Source organism: Mytilus californianus, unplaced genomic scaffold (assembly GCF_021869535.1).
Source record: "Mytilus californianus isolate M0D057914Y unplaced genomic scaffold, xbMytCali1.0.p SCAF_6, whole genome shotgun sequence".
Lineage (NCBI taxonomy): Eukaryota > Metazoa > Mollusca > Bivalvia > Mytilida > Mytilidae > Mytilus > Mytilus californianus.
Genome location: NW_026262712.1, coordinates 4,039,175 through 4,061,132, shown reverse-complemented (window position 1 = coordinate 4,061,132; position 21,958 = coordinate 4,039,175). Strand labels below are relative to the sequence as shown.

Sequence of the window (21,958 nt, the reverse complement as noted above, 5' to 3'; positions counted from 1 at the left end):
CATTTGTGAACGATATTATTCAATGACATGCTCATTCTAGTTTGGATAAATATTTTTATTCGAACTTTTAGTACATTTCTAATTTTAGAAATTTCGAGCAAAAGAAATTGACTTTTGTTTTATAAAATTCATTTAATGCAATTGATGTTTATCTTTCAAATCAAATTAAACGAAACTTAAAAAAAAAAATTTAAAAAAAATGTAAGTATAACAATATCAATATAATATATAGTCATTTGAACTAACTTATTTCTATATTTTTTTTCGGAAAATTTTAATTTAACTAAAAAAAATCCATAATAGACGCAGCTGCAGCATTTAAAATATACATTTCCAAGAAGAACAAAACCTACTAGGTAATTTGTCTTAAAGGCCATTAGAAGGAGTATTTTCAAAACGACAGAAAGAAAATGCGAGACAATACTGAAAAATATTAATAAATTAATATCCCCCATCTATTTATGCATAGAGCCGGCATTTCAAGAAAAACAAATTATATTATATAATATTTATTCATACCTGCCCGAAGTATACAAAGCAATGCAGTGCAACAAATCATTGCATACCTGCGAAATATATTGCAAAATTGGATGTTTACAAAGCTGCTCTATACCAGTAAATATTTGTAAACATGTGTCTTTATTGTGTATTCTTTATGGGGTGTAACTTTTGCAAATAATAACCTCCACATGCATTTCATATCCATCGTTTAGCAATGTAAAAATGACTGTTTATTATATATTTGTTGTCTCTTTATTCCCACACAAAGATTAATGTTTACTTGAATTGTTAAGGTTATAAAATTCCGTAAAATTTAAGAAATGACCTGTCTTTCCATACGTGAAACGAAATGAATAAATATCTTTATTTCCAAATACATTCACAAACTACGTAAAGATTTTTGCATATTCTCTTTTCTTATGGTATTTGAATATTATTCTCCACAAAAACTTTACAACTATTTGCGACCGTAACAAATATCAAAATTTATCTTGGTGTAAATACATGGCAAAGCTCAAGTTTTATGGACCCCTTTAAATGTTGATATTTTTGGTTACTTTATATACGTATACAAAATATTGGAATTACTTCAATTTATTTATGTTTTGAATAGTTGTTTGCATGATATGTAAACCGCGGTCTCTAAAAACTGCCCTGTAGTATGGAAACACTATTAAATGTTAACATTTACGATGTGTAAAGAAATGACAAACACCTGCAAATAAATGTAAAGCATATGCAAAGCTTAACACCTAAATAGGTTTACCAAATATTTGCATAGGTACGTAAATCGAGGATTTCGTGCAGTGGTCGTTGTTCTCCTCTTATATTTGATGCGTTTCCCTCAGTTTAAGTTTGTAACCCGGATTTGTTTTTATCTCTATCGATTTATGAGTTTCGAACAGCGGTATACTACTGTTGCCTTTACTTAATACATTTTGTAGAAAACTGATGAATAACGTGTCCGAACGGGATTATCTATAAAATATGAACTTAAACAGGTACAAACAGGTGGTATAGAAAGGGTCGTTACGCCATTTCAATTTTTCTTTCACAAACTGCTCTGAAAATTTTTAGACAATATCCAAGATAGCTGTTAGTTTATTAGAATGAACACTTGTGTCAGGATTTCCAAATATGTTTTGCATATATACTACAGTTTTGACAATGGGAGCTTATATAGATTCGTGCGAATTTAATGCACTACGGACGGCTTTTGTATAAAACAATTAATTTCGTTGATCGAGACATTATGAAGAGTTGGTATTATTGATCAAAGATCTTATTGTAGGCACAGCTGACATAAACGATGTGACAAAACTACTGTCATGAACAGCAAGACAAAAACAATGAACAATAACATTTTGCTTTTACACACATTTAAGGTCGGTGTGAATTTAGAGACAGAATAAATATCTACAGCATAAATTTAAAGAATGCGAGATAAACACGGTCATGCGGATTTAAATTGTACTGCTTCCAATATTGTGTACGGTTGCATGTGCTCTTTGTGGATTGATCTACGTCTAGTTAACTCGACAAAAACCCAATTTTAGAATGAATGACCCTCGATCTAATATTAATGATTCTTATAACAACAAATTTCTCTATAGACATTTCAATCAGCATGACCATTCTTTTGTTTCAATGAAAGTCCGAATTATAGAGAAAATAAATTATTCGACAAATGACCGCGCATTGAGTACACCATATCGTCTACAAAGAGAAGACTTTTGGATAAGAGAGTTTGAAACAGCCATCCCCTATGGATGCAATGACAAAATTGATGGTGTTGGTATTTTGTCTAGCCCTAGGTGTAGCACTGTCAATAAATTACAATTATTGAACACTTCTGCTTGACGAAATAGTAGTCATGGTCACATAAATTTTACACCACCTGCTGTTCACACCGTGACAATTGATACTAGTAGTCTGTTATCGTCTGTTCAAAAACCTTTAGAAATTCACCATATCAGAATTAAATAATACTCCATTCCATTAACTAAAATTTATTCACTATTTCAAGAGGCCCAAAATACTTCCGTTATTGATTCTAATTCTGTTTGGATAGATTAGTTGCAATAATCAATGACATTGCTAACCATAGACTTTTCAAACCCGTATCAACTACATAACAAAAATGAGGAAAAAAGTAATTTTTTTAAAGTAGAATTTGCCAATAAAGGTTTAAATGCTGTCAATATTAGCAATATTTTCCACCAGAAATTTTGTTTTCCTCTTATAGTTAATGTGTTTCCCTCGGTTTTATACGAAGTAATAACTACTGGTTTGAAAAATGGCTAACATCATGGTGGACAACTGTATTTGATTGATGAATGAAGAAAACAGTTGCATGCAACCATTTTATATATCTTATTCACTTAAAATACTTGTTTATTTGATCGTGTTCTTAGCGATGATATGCTTTGACGTTGAACAATTATTCCCGAAGTAAACGATACAGAACTCTAGCGTTGACGACTTTATCCTCCTCTTAATGATATCATGCTCAGTCCTGTTGTTGATGATACCATGTACTTGCTTTGACCACTTTGTCCTACCGAGAATGATACCATGTTCTTGTTTCGAACACTGTGTCCTGTTGTTGATGATACCATGTTCTTCCGCTGAACACTGAGTGCTGCCGTTAATGATGCCATGGTTCAGGGGTATCTACATCGTTCTGCTGTACATTATATTATGTAGTAGCGTTGACCACTTTGCCCTGCTGTTTATTATAATATCAAAGTCTAGAGTTGACCACTGTGTCATGCTGCTAATATTACATAAAAAGTAAAATCACAAAAATGTGATACCATAGTCTAGCGCTGTCCAATTATTCCTGCTGTAAATGAAACTATGTTTTAGCTTTGACCACTGTGTTCTGCGATTGATGCTACTATGTTCTTGCGCTGAACAATGTATGCTGCTGTTGTGATACAATGTTCCCGAGGTGACCACATAGTTCTTGCAGATCCTTATCTTCCTTATCATAACTTATTCTATCAACTGATGTGCATGTGTATTTGTATGATATGTAGATATTTATCTTTGTTCGTAACAGGAATAAGACATTCCAAACAATATTATGTGTTGTTTATAAAAAGCCAACTTATCAATACCTTCATAAATTTATACACTCTCTTTTTTTCAAACTGAAGTCAAGGTTAAAGTGCAATAGTCTTTTGTTCGCAATTTAATATAAATGTCTTCCAATTATATGTTGAAACAACAAACATTTCTTTTAGTTTTATAAAAACTCTAGAAATTGTAATAATACATTCTAAATATGTTGAAAATAGATAAAGCTTAAGGTATATTTTACAACAGCTGTGATTTTATTTTCTGTTGTATAAATGTCAAATTGGTCTTAGTAAGGTGTGTATTTTTGTTTTATTTGAACACAAAGCGGGAAGTTTCTTTTTAACTTCTACAATCATATGTTTAATTAAATACAATAGCCATACTGATTAAAATTTTTTCCAACAGGAAATATTTTTTTTGGTTACATTTGTCTTTGAACAAGTACTTTAAAATCTATTCATGTTACATTAATACATGGTCACTCCCGATGAGAAAAAAGACAAATTATAGTCCGTTGCATTAACATTTCATAATGTTGAAAGGACAAAAAAGAAATAAAAACTTAACTTCATAACGTTTTTTTTTATGTATTATACAACATTTGATATCGTGTCAGAGAGAACAGATATTTATTGTTCAATGTTTATAAATACACAGACATAACATACGATGTTTTGGACGTTATATACTGTTCTAGAAAGGTGGGCAGTAGGTTATATGATTTATTTTTACGGCAAACGAAATATGTAAACGGCAATTTTGTTTTTAAATATCTTATCAGCGTTTTGCAATAATTTGTGGTTTGTGAAAACACAATATCAAAACATTGATTAAATGACAAGTCCAACAATTTGCAGCAGTGCAAAATATTGTTTTATTTTTTTATTTTTGGTAACTCTTAATTTAAATTTATTTCAATTATCAATCCAATGTTCCACATAAACACTTCGAAATATATCGTACTGATCAATTTAAAGTTCGTTGGTCGTAGTATAATATTCTTAAGCAAAAGATGACATTTGACCTTAGCGATATCAATAGCTTTGTAAAACAGCTTAAATTTCAAAATCTTACAAACGAATCATTAACTAGTATCGGCCATGGTCACATGAACCCTTAATATATTTACCGTATGGTCACAATTTATTAAACTGTCAATGGTTTAAGAAAAATAAAAGACTACCATGAATAATTTACACAAAGAATAATGAGTGAAAGAATTTGGAAAATTGTCTCTATTACGTTCCATATAAATAGCTCAGGATTATATCATCTCAAAATGCTTCTCCCTTTAATTAATACATTATGTGACTTCTTTTTTACCATAATCATAATCTTTATATAATTTTGAGTTTTCAATATTTGTTTTAAAAAATAGGACAAAGTACGTCATGGTCACATTGTTTTCTATATTAATTGTTTTTTCAAGCACGAAAAACTGCGTTGTCTTAAGTTCAAATAAAGTGACAGTCATTTCAGTTTATTATTTGAAACAGGTAAACAATTTGATTTATAAATGAAAATGTATATATGTCGGATACAGCTCCTTATTTTGTATTTTGTATATCTCTTCAATTACGTATCTGATTTGGCAGTCCAACTGTTATAATTATATTGTACTGTAATCAACTTCAAGGGGGAAATATTTCAGAAATAGTAGTTTGAAAATTGTAAATTGTAGTTATCATACAATACCATATGGTTAATGAGTGAAGTAATTAGGGACATGAGTTACTATAGTTAAACAAACATAATCAACATTGTTCTCCCTGCAAAACGTTTTAAACAACCTCACTTGTTGTTTTACGATTGAGATTAAAAACTTGAGTTTATATATGTTTTCGCTTGCTGAGGGTAATGTGTATCAAACGAATTTTTATTATATCTTCTAGATTGACCATTTAATGTATGACTATTTTAAAATTCAATTGTAATACTCGTCGTGAAATTGTTGGTGGGGTAATTTGGCTACAACTTGACTGTCTCTTGTTGAACACCATGGTTATAGACACATTGAAATAACGAGGCATTGGATAGTTCAAAAGACAAATGATAGAAACAAAAACAAAAATAGCAAATTTAGTATTCTTCATAAATGAAAAACTATTATGATCCTTTAGTTGTGAGTGGTTGATTATTGTTTATTTTACGCCTATCTTCAAATATTGATATGGATTTTCAAAAAGAAAAACAAATATACTTTGATTGCAATAGGTAGGTCCTTCAATTTGGGGTCAACAGGGATGAGAAAAACCCGAGAAATTTGGAATGCCCATAGAAAAAGAGGGCATATTAGATAGGGACAGACATTTAGCCTTCCAATAGTCCACCTACAAATTCTTCAAAGAAACCCAACAAAGAAACTTGAATGTGCAGACAATGTGGCACTCTCTGTATACAAGGCAGAGGTAGCGAGTTTAACGTCCCTTGTCTGACCGGAATTTGCAGCCAAACGGATGTCTCTTTTGAAAAGAATTTCACTACCGGTCCAATGTTTATGTTTGTTTACATTGATAAATGGCAATGCAAGTTCTTCTCATAAACATAGATTTCGTTTCACTGAAGACATTTTATATTTTTGAAAGATTGACTGTTTGAAGTTAATTTGTTTTCTATATTAGAAATTGTATTAATACATTCAAAATATGTTGAAACTGGAGTTAGCTTTAGAGGAATGTTTAAGAACAGCTGTGATTTAATTGTCTTTTGTATTCATGTCAAATTAGGCTTAGTCATGTTTGTGCTATATCTTTGTTTAATTCAAACAAAAGGCGGGAAGGAGATATTTTAAACTACTACATAGTTTCATTAAATACAACAAGAACATTAGTCATATTGATTTCAAATCCTTTCAACAGGACATATCTATTTCTTTGTTACTTTTGTCTTTGAACAATTACTTAACTTCCCGATGAATAAAGACAAATTATAGTGTGTTGCACTAAAACTCAAAAATGTAAATACGGAACCCCCCCCCAAAAAAAAAAATTATAAATGAAATATTACAACGCTAATATCTTATTTAGTATATCACATATAGTATCGTGTCTAGGAGAACCGACATTTGTTGTTCAATGTGTATAAAAACTAAGACACGACTAACTGAGTTTAGGACGTCATTTACTGTTCTAGAAAGGCAGTCGGTTGGTCATTTGATTTTGATTGTGCGGTTTGTCAAAATAAAGTATCAATACATTGACTAAATGACAATTCGAACACTTTTGCAGCAGTGCAAGATGTTGTTCGTTTAATTGTTTGTATCCCTTAATTAAAATGTCATAAACACTTCAACATATATCGTTCTGATAAATGTAAATATTCTATAGTCGTAGTATTATATTCGTCAGCTAAAGATAACATTTGACCTTGATGGTTTAGATAACTTTGTTAAACAGCACATTTAAATTTTACAATCGTATCATTCAATGCTATCGTCCACGGTAAAGGGTCATACGAACCTTTTGCATATTAACTTTGTGTTCACAATAATTAAGAATTACAATTGTTATAGAAAAAAAGGACTACCATGAACATCGTTTAATGTTACACACGGAAAATTAAGTTAAAGACTTTGGAAAATTGTCTCCAGTACGTACCATAGTTCAGTGTTATGTCATCTTTAAATGCTACTCTCTTTATTTAAACAGTTTGTGAAAAGTATTAATTATAATCATAATCATGTTTATTTAATGTAATTAAATATTATCGAACAACTAAATGTGCAGTTACACATTGTTAAAGGCAAACTAATGGATGAAGAGTATGTCAGAAATAACTAATGATACCTTTCAATAACACCAGAATTTTAAATAAAAATTCTAGCTACATGAACATTACAGCGCTTCTACATGTTATAGTTAATAATAGATCGATGACGCACAACATATTGTTGTTTTGTCTATTCATTTAAAGGATCCAAGCATGAATTACAACCATTTGATTTTTTTTACCTTAACAGACATATAAGGTATCGTAAACATTTAAAATCATTTCAAATTAGGCCAAAATTAAAAGGATATGTGTTTGCCCTTACGCGACTGACCTTTCAAAAACGGGCAGGCTATGAAGTTTTTTTAAATGTTTTCGTATTTTTTTTTTACTCCCGGTAAAATCCGGAACATCCGGGAAGTCCATTCCAAGTCGAGTCCGCTGTAGTGATGACTTTTTCATCGGAAGTCCTCTGACTTATCCCAAGACTGAAGATAAATCATGAAACACGTGTTCCAAATTTGGTTTACAAATCTTCTCCCTTCACGCTGCTCTGTTAATTGCAGTTGAACGTGTCTTTGTCAATTTTTATTATTCTATTATCATTTTTATTATTTATAACCAAAACCTAATATCCGGAGCAAAATTTTGAATATCATTATTTCTCGTATTTTTCTGATAAATGGATTTAGAACATGCCCTAATTAATATACCAGTAATTTTATATCAAAGTGACACACTATGTATGTCTGAAGTTAGCTTATCTGACAGGTAGTGAAAAAGATTCAATGGAGGTTATTTTGTCCTCACAAAAGTAAAACCTACCTATCTACCAATGCGTCTTACTGATTAGTCAGGTAATGGCAAACTGAGTTTAATTTTTAAGCCTGGCATTAGTTAAGTTAGAATGTTTCTTGAACACTTTCTCATGCTGTTAAGATGACTTCTTTTTTTGTTTCTTGTATCTTTCTTAATATATCGTTAAACAATGCTATCTGAACCAGTTTTTTTAGCTTAAAAATGTGCGTGTACTACTTCATTTTAAAATTGATTGGAACTAAAACATGCATGACTTAAATAATTTGATCTTTATTTAGATATGCAAAATGTTTGTTTTTCTTTTAAAGGACAGAGAACAAAATATTTTTTTATTCCAAAGTTGTCCCGTATAGTTTGGCTTAGCATGACGAATGAATCATGCAGAAGAAGCTTACCTGTAGAAACATCTTCTGGTGTTCATGCGACTCAGTCAAATTAATCTTGCAATCATACTCAATTTACGAAAATTGGAACTCAGTAAACTACTGTCGTAAAATTTTACCACAACGTATTTATTGTATCAAGAAACACGGACATTTGGAAATATATCATTCATAGATCCAATGCATTGAAAGTTAGTTTAACAAGTGGAGAGGAGACCAGATCAAACGTTGAAATGTTAATAGGATTTGTTTACTATGAGCTGTGCTCGTCGTAGTTGATAACCGACCTGAACAAAAAATGTAACAGATATGAACTTAAACAGGTACAATCAGGTGGTTAAGAAAGGGTCGTTTCGCCATTTCAATTTTTCTTATACAAACTGTTCTGAAACATCATAGACAATATCCAAGATAGCTGTTAGTTTATTAGAATGAACATTGCACTCATACCACATCTTCTTATATCTATTTGTGTCAAAGGTTTGCAAACATGCTTTGCATTTATATTACAGTTTTGACAATGGTAGCTTATACATAATCGTGCCAATTTAATGCATAACCGACGGTTTTTGTATAAAAACAATTAATTTTGTTGACTGAGACTTTATGAAGAGTTGGTATTATTGTTCAACTATTTCAATGTAGACACGGCTTTTACAAAATTAAAGGTTTTTGAATTTAGAATGAATTTAGAGACAGAATTAATAGGAAGCAATTGTATTATAAAAATAAGTGGATTTCTCATTTCTAAATCATGAAAAGACAACGGTATGTTAACAATATGTGTAGTGACAATGTACTTAGTTGAAAATTGAACACTTAAAAAAAGACGGATCTTTTTGCAGGAAATGAATAGTCTTTTGAAATTAATGATCAAAACTGTATGAATTTAATGTGTTCGAGGCTTATTTCTGGATTTACCTTCATCAGAAACACTCAAATCCATTGGGCTCCTTTAAAACAGCCAGATACATCCTATGTAAACTTTGTCTAAGAGATTTTATACTTAAACGTAATAATTATTTTTCAATATATAAAAGGATTATTGGAGAAAGGTATGTTAAAATCGTACCAGTACATAAGCATTGACTTTTGAGGTCATGATACACAAGGTGACTAGAAGTACATGATAAGAAAGTAACACGTTTTGAATTTGATGTAACCGTAGCATTTTAATGAACATTATACGTAATCACATGCAAACTATGTTGAAAATAGATAAAGCTTAAGAGGTATGTTTTACAAAAGCTGTGATTTTATTTTTCCGTTGCATGAATTTCAAATTGCGCTTAGTAAGGTGTGTGCTATATTTTTGTTTTATTCGAACAAAAAACGGGAATTAAATATCTGTTTAACTTCTACAATATTTGATTAAATACAATAGCCATAATGATTCAAATCTTTTCCAACAGGATATATTCCTTTATTTGTTACATTTGCCTTTGAGGTGGGCGGTCAATCATATGATTTATTGTTACGAAATATGTAAATGTGAATTTCGATTTTAAATATATTATTAGCGTTTTGCAATAATGATTGGTTTGCGAAAACAAAATATCAATACATTGACTAAATGACAAGTCCAACAATTTTGCAGCAGTGCAAAATATTTGTTTTTATTTTTATTTTGGTATCTTTTATTTAAATGTCATTTCAATTATTAATCCAATTTTTCACATAAACACTTCGAAATATATCGTTCTGATCAATTTAAAGTTCTATAGTCGTAGTATTATATTCTTAAGTAAAAAATTACATTTGACCTTAACGATATCGATAGTTGTAAAACAGCTCAAATATTAAAATTTTACAAACGAATAATTAACTTCTATCGGCCATTGTTCAGGGTCATATGACCCTTTATATATTTACCATATGTTCACAATTTATTAAAATGTCAATTGTTTAAGAAAAATAAAAGACTACAAAGCATAACGTATAATGTTACACGCAGAATAATACGTTAAAGAATTTTGAAAATTGTCTCTAGTACGTATCAAAGAGAAAAGGTATTTGTTGTTCAATGCTTATACATACACAGACATAGCATACGATGTTTGGGACGTGACATACTGTTCTAGAAAGGCGGGCGGCATACGAAATATGTAAATGGCGATTTCGTTTTTAAATGTCTTATCAGCGTTTTGCAAATAATGTGTCGTTTGTGAAAACACAATATCAATACATGGATTAAATAACAAGTCTAACAATTTTGCAGCAGTGCTAAATATTGTTTTTTTTATTTTTTGGTTTTGGTTTGCCCTAATTAAAATTCAATAAAAATTACTAATCCTAAATATATCGTACTGATCAAGTCCTATAGTCGTATTATTGTTCTCTTCAGCAAAAGATAACATTTGACCTTATCGATATAAATAAATTTGGCAAATTGTCTCTAGTATGTACCATCTTAAAAGTTCAGGGTAATATCATCTGAAATTGCTTTTCTCTTTATGTAATGTAGTATCTGACTATTTTTAACCATAATCATAATCTTTATATAATTTCAATTTCTCAATATTTGTTTAAAAAATTAAAAACGGCATGGTCACATTGTTTTCTATGTTATTTTGTTTTCAAGCATTGATAGCTGGTATGTCTTAAGTTCAAATAAAGTGACAGTCATATACTTTATACTTGCTTGTGCGGAAAACATTAACATACATTAAATAACATGTTAGAGTCCTCTGGTTCTTGGAGGTTAGGTAGTAAAACAAATTATTTCTTGAATTTTCTTTGCTGAGAATACGGCAAAATATATAATCATACTGTAATGTATTCATTTCGCAAAATAAATTGTCAACAAGGGATCTAAAGTGATCCAAGTTCTTAGATGAGAATGAGGCTAACCATATAATTATACTTCAATGTATTCATTATGCAAAATAAAGTGTCAACAAGGGATCTAAAGAGATCCAAGTTCTTAGCTTGATTTGATATTAAAGTTATATTAATATTTTCTCACTTTTAAAATTACAGCCATGCGCATCAACTATTTACTGTGTACTATTCCATCATGTTATTTCTGACGGGACCGAAAAAAAAAACGGTTTATATCTGACCGGGCACGAATAAGTAGTTTCTTACCTTTTAAACCCAACTGTCTTGATATATTATTTCAAAATATCTGCAGATATATAGAATCGTACATGCTTTTCCTGGATTAAAATATTTTGAAAGAGGAAGAACTTCTAGTAAATTCCATCTGCATAAAGTTTTGTGGTGTCTGGATTTATAGCTTTATTTCGAATTGATTATTTACATGGTATATACGACAAGAACTCAACTTTCCAATCATTACCATTTATAAGTAGAAACAGTTGTTTAAAGTGTAATGTTATAATATTGAGAAGAAATGCTTTTCCAAACATTCTTAGTCAATTTGCAACACATTTATTGTTGTCTGTCCTGACTGTGAGATTTTCCATAGATGACAGGCAAGTCCTTTTTATATTTGGAACGATTAAGGGCGTGGGAAAATATGCAGACCTTTGTTATTAAATAGATATAGTGTTTTTACCTATAGATACATTATATTTTTAGCATTTGGGTTCTTTTTTCATTGAAATATTGAAGGCAACTCTTTTTCACGAGGATTGACGCTAGTAATGTGCATATTTTAACTAACACATCCTTTGGTTGTTCGTAGAGTAGTCATTGGAAGCAGGTACAGTTGAACATCCTGCAATAGTATCTTTCAGGCAACAATTCTTTGTTAAATCAGGATTTACATTTGAATCAACATTTTCAATCGTTTTGACTATTTATATAAACTTCGTCATCAGAAAAAAGAAAAACTGTACTCACTTGAATTTGTCAGAATCTTCTATTCATTCACAATATTACTCTTCTCAACGGTAACTACAATTAAAATGGACTGTACAGGCGATGCTATATACATAGTTTAACTCATTTAAAAAAAATGACAAAAGTTTGAACGAATAATATCCTATAAAAATATATACACGTTTACAGGAAAAAATAGAAATGAATAAAATAAAACATTTAGTGTACAATTCGTACTGATTTGTATCCCCTTTTCATGTGATCAAGCATAACACAATATACAACATTTAAATAAAAAAAAAGAACTGTCATTTATCCGAGCTATCAGGTGTTTCAGTGTATCCAAGCTTATGTATTCTTATAGTCAGATATCAGAGCTATCAGGTGTTTCAGTGTATCCAAGCTTATGTATTCTTAAAGTCAGATATCAGAGCTATCAGGTGTTTCAGTGTATCCAAGCTTATGTATTCTTAAAGTCAGATATCAAAGCTATCAGGTGTTTCAGTGTATCCAAGCTTATGTATTCTTATAGTCAGATATCAGAGCTATCAGGTGTTTCAGTGTATCCAAGCTTATGTATTCTTAAAGTCAGATATCAGAGCTATCAGGTGTTTCAGTGTATCCAAGCTTATGTATTCTTAAAGTCAGATATCAAAGCTATCAGGCGTTTCAGTGTATCCAAGCTTATGTATTCTTATAGTCAGATATCAGAGCTATCAGGTGTTTCAGTGTATCCAAGCTTATGTATTCTTAAAGTCAGATATCAGAGCTATCAGGTGTTTCAGTGTATCCAAGCTTATGTATTCTTAAAGTCATTTATCAGAGCTATGAAGTGTTTCAGTGTATCCAAGCTTATGTATTCTTAAAGTCATATATCAGAGCTATCAGGTGTTACAGTGTATCCAGGCTTATGTATTCTTGAAGTCATTTAAAGCGAGTTGTTCTTGGTAAGAAAGTATTAAGGAAATTATTGAACAAATGCATGGATATATACTAAAGTTAGCCCTCAATACTTTCTTAACAAGAACAACTTGTTTTTTGTTATGTCTTGTTTATATCTTGTTTCAATAAATAGACTGACTGAGTAGATTATCATGTTATCGAGTAATTTTTACATAAGGACCATGTCAATCCTTGGTAGCACATACTTTTAATTTCTTTGGAAAAGTTTAATACTTTCAGTTGATCATTTTAAATGGGTAAACACTTAGATGGGAAAATGTAAATGTATATATGTCAGATGCAGCTTCTTGTGTTGTATTTTGTAAATCTGTACAATTTCGTATCTGATTTGGCCTTCTAATTGTTATCATTATATTGTACTTTTATTAACGTCCAGGGGGAAATATTTCAGAAATATTCAGTTTGAAAATTGTAAATTGTAGTTATCATAGAATCACATATGGCTGGTTAGTAGAGTCATTAAGGACACGTGTTTCTATAGTTAAACAAAAAGAATTAACATCTTTCTCCCTGCAAAACGTTTTAAACAACATTACTTGCTCTTGTAAGATTAAGATTTATATATGTTTTCAATTGCTGATGGGTAACATGTATCTAACGAATTTGTATTATATCTTCTATCTTGACCATTTTCTGTATGCATATTGTAAAGTCATATGAAACAAGTTTCTTGAAATTTTAATGTTATCGAAATTATTGAACCAATGCATGTATATATACTAAACTGAGTCTTACATGCACGTTTTTTCATATTTATTACACTTCCATAAGGTATTATCGACAAATAATATTTCATTCAGGGGTAGTTGATCGGACGATAATTAACTTACGAGTTTGTTGCCGAAGTTTACCGAATCATGACATTGATAAAAGCAGAGCACGTAGAAAGAGTGATAGAAAAGTGAATTGAAAGAGCCATGACATTTGTTTTTATATTTTCCATGTGTTCCCATTTGTTAATTAAACTATGCCTTAACAGTTGTTAAATGATTTGTTGTATTAAATTTGTTCTTTAAGAATCTATTATTTCCATTTTCCTTTAAGAGCACGTATGTTAACAATCTTTTATCACGATTTTTCCCTCGCACTTGCGCTGTGCGGTGGCCGAAGTTTTAACGAGAGGTCTCGTAGTTAAGGTCACTGCATACGGAAAAATATCAGCTAATTAGTGTTTGGGAAGTCTATAGTTCAATATCGGTACATTTTTGAAGATTTTGATAATATAAAGGATTTTCTTTTTAAAAAAGTTCACATTCACTTCTTTTAGAATAAAACTTAGCCATTCAAGTAAATAAAACATGTTCAACTTTTTTTTTTAAATTTGAAGTTTCATATGACTTTAAAATCCAATTATAATAATCGTCTTGAAATCGTTGGTTATGTTGTTTGGCTACAGGTTTACTGTCCCTTGTTGTACACCAATGGGTATACACACATTGAAATAACGAGGCATTGGATAATTCATATGGGAAAAAACAGGAAGTTTAGTATTCTTCATACATGAAAAACTATTATGGTCATTTAGTTGTGACTGGTTGATTACTATTTGTTTTACGACTATCGCAAATATTGTTATGCATTTCAGGAGGAAAACTGAATTTCAGTGCAATAGGTCATCAATTTGGGGGTCAATAGGGATACAAAAAAAAATATTTGTTTTCAATATTATTTTAGTGTTTTGCAATATTATGCGGTTTGTAAAAATACTGTATCAATACATTGATTAAATGACAATTCGAACAATTTTGCAGCAGTACACAATGTTGCTCGTTTTTATATGTGTATCTCCTTAATTAAAAAGTCATTATTAATCCAATTTTCCTCATAAACACTTCAAAATATATCGTACTGATCAATGTAAAGTTTCTAAAGTCGTAGTATTATATTTGTCAGATAAAGATGACATTTGACCTACACTATATCAATAGCTTTGTAAAACAACATAATTAATGTTTATAATCATTTACTTCTATCGGCTAGGGTGATGAATTTAACGGTTTCTATAGTCGTAGTATTATATTTGTCAGCTGAAGATGAATTTTGACCTTAATGGTATAGATAACTTAGTAAAACAACGTATTTGATGTTTACAATCGTAAAATCAACTTCTATCGGCCACGATCTAGGGTCATACGAACCTTTTATATAATCACCACGTGTTCACTATACTTAAGAATAACACATGTTATAGAAAAATAAAATACAATGCACATCGTATAATGTTACACACGAAAAAATAAGCTAAAGAATTTGGAAAATTTTCTCTATTACGTACCATATGAATATTTCAGGGTAATATTATCTCACAATGCTTCCCTCTTCATTTAAAGTATCACGTGACTAGTATTTAACCATAATGATAATCTTTATATAATATCGAGATTACAATATGTTTTTTAAAAATTAATCAAAGTAATTGAGGCCCCATTGTTTTCTCTGTTATCCTATGATTTTCTTCAACCATTGCTAGCTGTGTTGTCTAATGTCGAAATAAGGTGACAGTCATTTAATGTCAACACTATACAGGGAAATTCAGCATACCTTGAGTTGAATACAAGAATGCACTTGTAACCGGAAGTTTGGTAGTACAAAAACAAAAAATTGATCTGGGAATTATGCCATCTTTTTTCATTTTTTTTTTCTGATTTACAAGGGATTGAAAGTGATCCAAGTCTTTAAGATTTCATTTGATTTCAACGTTACACAAATATGTTTTCTTATTCAGAGAGCTACAGCTATGCGCAGGAGCTATTTTGTTTAAAATGTGTATCTTGTCTGTATGTTATGTCTGTCCGAATAAGTTTATTTGTTAACCCAATTCTGGTTCCATATATAATTTTGAACAACTGTATATGTATAGAATAGTGCATAATTTTGTGGGAGTGAGTTACATCTGAATAACATTTTGTGGATCTGTTGTTTTGCTTCATTTCTGGTCTATTTTACACACATTTGCATCAAGTGAAGTTTTAATAGCGATCAGAAATGCTAATTCGATACTCCTGACTTTTATTCTAGTTTCATCCTACATTTTATTAAACTTTTCTGACTTTAAAACTTTAAAATATTTAGTAGATGACTGTAAACCAACCTATTTTCGTGGATACTTTATTTCGCGTTAAGCAATTAATCCGACTTCGCGGCGATTTATTTTCGCGGGTTCTCATTTTCTTGATGTAATTATATGAGAGAAGTCCCAAGTGCAATATATTAGCGAAGATTTATGTTCCAGTTATTTTTCCATTCGCGGAAGTCTCGAAAAGAAATCGCTCGCGAAAATTTGTTGGTTTACAGTATCATGAAATCATAACTTTATAGTATGAATATTCTTTTGTTTTAACTCAAGAATAAAATAAAATGTAAAACAATTTTCAACAATCTTTTTTCTTCTAAGTATATTAACTTCGACGTCAGCATGGTCAGCGAATAGAAACAAAAATACTTACTTGAATTTGTCAGAATCTGTGATCCATATACAATGTTACTCTTCTTAATGGTAACTAAAATAGTTGATTAAGTGTACAGACGACGTTATATACAGAGTTCAAATCAACTTCAGAAAATAGAAATCAGTTTTAAAGAAAAAAATATTCGGTAAAATATGCACAAATGTCTACAGGAAACATTTCAAATCAATGAAATAAAACTTAATTAACTAACCATTTAAACTGGTTTGTGTCCCCTTGTCACGTGATCAAGCATAACACAAGTGTCTATAAACAATTTAAATAAGAATAGTCATTGTTTAGAACTATCATGTGTTTCAATGTATCCAAGCGGATTTGTCCTTCAAGTCATTTTAAACAAGTTGTTTGTTCCATTAAAATAATAAGGAAATTATTAAACAAATATGTATGTGTATAATCAAGTAAATCCTCTGTGCACGTGGATTTTTATTTATAACGAATCCATAACGTTTACCCAACAAACAACATTTCATTTTTAGCTTCTTATAAACCTTTAGATTTTGTTACCGAAGTCTACCGATCATAAACTTGATAAACAATCAACAAACAATCACGGAGCACGTGCACACATATGTGTTTCCATTTGTTAAATATACTAGAACATATCAGTTTTTAATTTGATGTATTATTGGTGGGTTTTTTTTCAGAATCCTTTAGCACAATATATCTGACAGTCTAAGTGTGTTGCATTGATGGTGAAGGTTTCGGAATTCTGGATCCTCATTGCTCTTTAACATCGTACTTTCTTTGGTCTTTTAATGTTTTGATACCAGCGTCACGAATTAGTCTTTTGTAGACGATACGCGCGTCTGGCGAGCACAATATGCACCAGGTATATTTTATGAGTTTTCACCTGGGTAGATACCACTGCTTCTTGAGGTTTCAACAGCACTCATGTATTGCCAGGCATTTTCATTGAGATTTACACAACTATAGTTGATTTGGTAATTAAGCTGTTCCTGCAGAGTTATGATCAAACTAATTGATCATTCTGATTAACTGATACTTAAAGGTAATAAATGAAACACAGTGAAATCATTGAATATTGTATGTATTGGTACTGAGATTGATTACGTTTTTATATATTAATATGTATTGATATATATGCACAGTTATGACAACTCTTTATCTTGCATCCTGTTGATACTGATGACTTATATTTTGGCATTGCACAGGGTCATGCGTTTCTTATACTGTTTACGATTTCTTTACACTAATATCCATTGGATGTGTACTTATTGATACTTTAGACTTGTCGACAATGATTTATCTATTAATTGTATTTGTCTTTCAACTAGCTTTCAGTAATTGTAAGTACTTTGATTTCGGTGCTTTGTTTCTAATGTTTTATTGTAGTTCTGTTCGTGCCTCGTACCAACCTTGTGTGTTCAGTCACATTGGAACTGTAAAAGTTTTACAGCTTATTGTTATAGTGTCCTGTTACACCACAGTTCACTCACACACAGTTTTACAGTTTATTGTTATAGTGTCCTGTTACACCACAGTTCACTCACACACAGTTTTACAGTTTATTGTTATAGTGTCCTGTTACACCACAGTTCACTCACACACAGTTTTACAGTTTATTGTTATAGTGTCCTGTTACACCACAGTTCACTCACACACAGTTTTACAGTTTATTGTTATAGTGTCCTGTTACACCACAGTTCACTCACACACAGTTTTACAGTTTATTGTTATAGTGTCCTGTTACACCACAGTTCACTCACACACAGTTTTACAGTTTATTGTTATAGTGTCCTGTTACACCACAGTTCACTCACACACAGTTTTACAGTTTATTGTTATAGTGTCCTGTTACACCACAGTTCACTCACACACAGTTTTACAGTTTATTGTTATAGTGTCCTGTTACACCACAGTTCACTCACACACAGTTTTACAGTTTATTGTTATAGTGTCCTGTTACACCACAGTTCACTCACACACAGTTTTAGTTTATTGTTATAGTGTCCTGTTACACCACAGTTCACTCACACACAGTTTTACAGTTTATTGTTATATTGTCCTGTTACACCACAGTTCACTCACACACAGTTTTACAGTTTATTGTTATATTGTCCTGTTACACCACAGTTCACTCACACACAGTTTTACAGTTTATTGTTATATTGTCCTGTTACACCACAGTTCACTCACACACAGTTTTACAGTTTATTGTTATATTGTCCTGTTACACCACAGTTCACTCACACACAGTTTTACAGTTTATTGTTATATTGTCCTGTTACACCACAGTTCACTCACACACAGTTTTACAGTTTATTGTTATATTGTCCTGTTACACCACAGTTCACTCACACACAGTTTTACAGTTTATTGTTATATTGTGCTGTTACACCACAGTTCACTCACACTTAAAGAGATGAAAAGACTTTTTGTTGGCGGCCGTACGGTGACCAATAGCTGTAAATTTCTGTGTCATTTGGTCTCTTGTGGAGAGTTTTCTCATTGGCAATCATACCACATCTTCTTTTTTATAATTATGATTGCAGTATAAACAAATCTGTGTTATAATCGGAATAATTACTTATTAATTTGTGATGTCTATGTATAAAGTTATCATGCTATAAATGTTTCAACAACAAAAAATAGAGATGAACAAACATTGTTAAATAGTCATTTTAAATTTTACATTTTAGTTATAATTATAGAAAATAATCAGAAAGCTACCATGTTAAGAGTCTGACCATTAAGACAGAATGGCAACTTAATTTGTACATGTTTCAGCAAGATTATCTTTAAATCTTTTTGAGAAAACTTTTCACATAAGTCTATTTGTGCTCATATTTGTCTCAAGAGTTGCTGGACAGATACTTTTTTCAAATTAATAAACTTTAAAAAAAATTATGTATTTTTATTTTTTTTACTATTATATGTCCTATAAAATATAATATATCTTTTGTATGTATTGCATTTGTAATTGAACACAGAGTCTGCTTTTAAGTTTCAAACCAGTATTTATTATTACCCAGTATTGCCCAGTATTACCCAGTAAAACCCTGTAAAACCCGGGTTTTCCCAGTATTTCCCACTGGGCTGGGCAATACTCATAAAACCCGGGTTTTTCTCATTTTTTTTATTTGTGTGTTGATGGTATGCATTGTATGTTTAAAATAGCTTCCCAGTAATGTTTGAAACTAAATATTGAGAAAAACCATACCAAAACTATTGTAAGTAAGCTGAAATATTTATCCAATTTATACATATTTCTGTCTTGTAAGAATTTTCACATAAAAAATTTGTAAACCAACAAATTAAAAAACCCTGGCCAAAAAGTTAAAATCTATACACTACAGTCTAAGGGGATTTGTTACTTCCCCCTGCTCATCTGGGTATCCACCCCTGTCCCCTCAAGATTACCACAAGATTTTGTAAGAATGTTTTACCCAAAATCTTTTATCATCTGAGTCACTGCGAATGTTTTCATTATTTTCACATTTCCAAACCGATTGTGAAAAAATTGTTCTCCTCACTAGTGGAATAAAACTTGGCACTACAGCTGCACGCATCTGTATTTGGCTTGGTAGAGCAGATTGTTACCCTGAGAAAACATTTTCAACTGAGGCGAAGCCAAGGTTGACAATGTCTTTTCGAGGGGTAACAATCTGCTCTATCACCCTCTCAGATATGTGTTATTTAATTTATTATACTTAATGTTCTGTTATTACTGTCTATTACATTTCAAATTCAAAGTTATAAACTATGACGTCTTGTACATAACAACCATCCGTATTAAAACAGCGCACACTTGATCAAGCGTCTCCATGAAAGGTAATAGTGTATTTACCATAGGACAGAGTAAATTGTCTCCCTCGTATCAACCAATCAAAATCTGTCATTTTGATATGAAGTATAATAATATACATTATTTGTTTTTACTGTGCAGTTGTATAAGTCCCCAGTTGCCATATTGTAAATAAATTTACATGTTTTAATATTCTTGAATAAATAATAGTTTAGTACCTAGTCTTTGTATATATTAGTATACTTCTCATCACACTTAGTTTATTACAAACTGCAGACATGTGTCGATTAGAAATTGAGGTTTGGGTTTATGCATATGAGACAGCAACTCAAAGCAAGAATGATAATTTCTGTGTTTAAAGAGTGATATGGGTTAAATGAAAGAGACATTAATGTGGTATTAGATATAAGGCCAATTAAAATTAATTGATAGATTTTCATCCCCGCCCGCCCCTCTGAAATCGTTCCGCCCCAATTTTTTTTATTTTGAAAAATTTACGATTTCCGGATTTTGTTCATTTTCGTTACCGGTAACTGTCGATAATTTCGTTTCATTAATAACATCCTGTTTCAAATTTTGGTTTTTGCATTTCTTTGTATGTTTGATTCGTTATACATGTATATACATGATAGAACCTTATTATTACACTTGCATATATGAAGAACACGTCACAAGAGCGTTTCATATCCAATAAAAAATAAAAAATAAAATCCTCCCACCCACCCCATTTTTTTCAAAAATTTGGATGAAAATCTACTAATTAAATTTACTTGGCCTAACTACGCTAAATTATTGGTCTAGAACAAGTGAAGTCATAAAATAACTGTTCTTGGCAAATGATTGGTCGAAATTTAATTATGACGTCAAATTTTCTTGGTTTCTTTTAAATTTCCTATCGTGACGTCATGAAAAAGGTGACCATTCCTGATGACGTCACATATAAAGAACAAAACTTTCTGCAAATCTTTGAACAGGAAGGATAATTATCAATAGAGAAACAGATTCCACCACTATAACGTGTAATACTATCTTTTTTTCCACTCTCAATGCCTAAATTTTAATTATTTAAAAAGCTCACCAAGCCTCGCAACTTAAATATTAAAATTAACTGTCTCGAGTTGAAAAATATCATAACACAATTGTTGCAGTGGTGGAATCTATATGTTTCTGTTTTTACCTCTTTATCATCGGGAGGTGCGCATACAATCTGTTTCTATCTAAATTGGACATAGGCAAAATGTGTCGTCAGGGCTAGTAGTGATGAATTTAGCTGTTCTTGCTCTTCTTCTAACTGTCGTAACTGATCATTCTGTGCATGATGTCTGAAAAATTTATAAATATATATTTTTACTTTTTAAAAATTAAATTAATCGAGATAATTGCAATAATTTAAACATTATTTTTTTCAATTTTTTTCAGTTTCATATTGGCAGTATATTTACATTTGATTTACAATATTACATATAAAAAATGTTTTA

At 30.8% G+C, this 21,958-nt stretch overlaps 2 protein-coding genes across 8 annotated transcripts in view; both read right to left on the bottom strand.

Moving 5' to 3' along the window:
* Positions 1-21,958, bottom strand: part of LOC127706048 (uncharacterized) — a 502,975-nt gene that overhangs the window by 250,803 nt on the left and 230,214 nt on the right. Inside the window, exons 1-3 of one of the 7 annotated variants that reach the window (XM_052210454.1) lie at positions 16,905-16,961; positions 16,691-16,744; positions 12,303-12,356 (exon numbers count right to left, since the gene is read on the bottom strand). The exons of 4 other annotated variants lie outside the window; for them this stretch is intronic. The gene's annotated coding sequence lies outside the window, so the exon portion shown is untranslated. 2 more of the 7 variants (XM_052210455.1, XM_052210451.1) reach the window with 2 other exon arrangements.
* The window catches only part of LOC127706049 (uncharacterized), a 343,243-nt gene that overhangs the window by 148,919 nt on the left and 172,366 nt on the right, over positions 1-21,958 (bottom strand). The gene's annotated exons all lie outside the window — the stretch shown is intronic.